At 41.8% G+C, this 2,180-nt stretch overlaps 1 pseudogene; it reads right to left on the bottom strand.

Annotated features, from left to right (window-relative positions):
* Nucleotides 1-775: 775 nt before the first annotated feature.
* On the bottom strand, nucleotides 776-1,915 carry LOC100346352 (glyceraldehyde-3-phosphate dehydrogenase-like; annotated as a pseudogene).
* Nucleotides 1,916-2,180: the final 265 nt, after the last annotated feature.

Here is a 2,180-nt window from a genome sequence, read left to right as displayed (position 1 = left end):
TGGTCACTGATGTCATACATAAGAGTGTTAATTGTTAAATTAACAATAGGAGTCACTGTGCACTAACTCCCCATGCAGGACCTCTGTCCTCAATGAATTGTATTATGATAGTCAACTCTGGTCCTTGTTCTCAAACATTTGGGTGTGTGTGTGAAAATTATTGAAATTTTACTTAGTATAGAGTTAATCTTCTGTATGCAAAGTTAATTGAAAATGAATCTTAATAGATAATGGTACTGGGAAGGGGAGAGGGAGGAGGTGGGGTGGGAGTGTGGATGGGATGGTAGGTATAGTGGGAAGAATCACTATATTCCTAAAGTTGTACATATAAAATTTGTATTATTTAAAAAATAAATTAATTAATTTTATAAAAGAACCATAAACTGAAATGAAAAAAGTCAATTATTTCTAGAGTAAATAATGAAGAAAACTGATCAGTGCTCAAGCAGCCAATATGTAGCACAGTTAGTTAACCAGAGGGGCAAAAGTATCAGTGTATAGTATACATCATCTTCTATATAGCATTTTCCCAAGCATAAAGACAGATTAATTCAAACTAGCTGTGTCCCTACATGTCTTTTCATAGCTTGGAAAGTGAATTTTCCAATATTGGATATATTGTCTGGTTGTACCACAGTTTATTTATCTTTTGCCTACCCAAGGACAATTATAAATAAAGCTGCTGCAAGCATCCAAGTGCAGGTTTTTGCGTGGACATAAGTTTTCTTTTCTCTTCTTTTGTCTGGGTATAGTGGACTTTATTGATGGTACATAATCAGGCATGGCTTCCTAAGACCTTCTCCTTCTCCAGGGGGTCTAGTCTAGGATGCAAACTGTGAGGAGGGGAGATTCTCAGTGTGTTGGGGAATGAGTAGGGCATAGACTTCCCTCTCTTTCCTGTGGTCCTCTTACTGGGGCTGGTGGTCCAGGGTTTCTTATTCCTTAGATTGTTACCATAGCTAAATTTGTTATCATGTCAGAAAATGAGCATGACAAAGTACTCGTTGAGGTCAATGCCGGCCCCAGCTTTGAAGGTGAAGGAGTGGGTTCCATAGTGAAAATCACAGGAGACAGCCTGGTCCTCAGTGTAGCTGAGGCTGCCCTTGTGGGGACCCTCTGAAACCTGCCTTACCACCTTCTTGATGTCATCATATTTGGCAGCTTTCATCAGACAGACAGCAGGTCACATCTATGACTGTCACAATGTGGTTGGGTTCTCAAAAGGCCATGTGTTTCAATTTCTTGTTAAGCTCAGGAATGACCTTGTCCACAGCCTTGGAAGTAACAGTAGATCCAGGGATAATGGTCTGAGCAGTCCAATGGCTGTCACATCACCATTTCCTGGAGGGGCTGCCCCTTGTCTTCTATTTGGAAATGATGGTACGGACAAAGAGTCATGAGTTCCTCCATGATGCCAAAGTTGTTATGGATGACCTTGGTCAGAGAGACAAAGTGATTGGTGGTGCAAAAGGCATTGCTAATGATTTTGAGAGACTCATTGCCCTTCTTATGGTTCATGCCCATCACAAATATTGAGGCATCAACAGAGAAGGAAGAGATGATGACCTTCTTGGTTCTACCCTTCAAAAGTGAGCTACAGTCTTCTCCATAGTGGTGAAGACACTTGTGGATGCCACAACATATTCAGTACCAGCATCACTCAAATTGATGTTGGTGGGATCTTGCTCCTGGAAGATGGAGATGTATTTCCCACTGGTTACCTTCTTCTTGTTCTCAGCCTTGAGTATGCCACTGAACTTGCTTTGAGTAGAATCATACCAGAGCATGCAGACCATGTAGTTGAGGTCAAAAAGTGATCATTGATAGTGATGACATCCAATTTGCCAGAGTTAAAAGCAGCCCTGTTGACTGGGCCCCCAGTGTGGCCAAATCCACTTCCTCTGACCTTCACCATCGTGTCCTGGGGTTGTGCTAGCACTGTATGAAAAGATGTGGCTCTCTATCAAAGAGGAAGGAGCAGAGAGCCTGAATATAAGTTTCAACTCCTTTGGGTAAAGACCAAGGATGAGATGGTAAGGGTGTGTTTAGTTTTGTAAGAAACTGTCAGTCTTCCAAAATGGCTGTCCAATTGCGTGCTGACCAACAGTGAATGAGTGGTTCATATGCTTGCTGGCGTTTGGTGTTGTTGTGTTCCAGATTTTAGCCATTCTGACAGAAGG

Source organism: Oryctolagus cuniculus, chromosome 2 (genome assembly GCF_964237555.1).
Source record: "Oryctolagus cuniculus chromosome 2, mOryCun1.1, whole genome shotgun sequence".
Lineage (NCBI taxonomy): Eukaryota > Metazoa > Chordata > Mammalia > Lagomorpha > Leporidae > Oryctolagus > Oryctolagus cuniculus.
The sequence above is the reverse complement of the archived record's forward strand: the minus strand, read 5'-3'. Positions and strand labels throughout refer to the sequence as shown.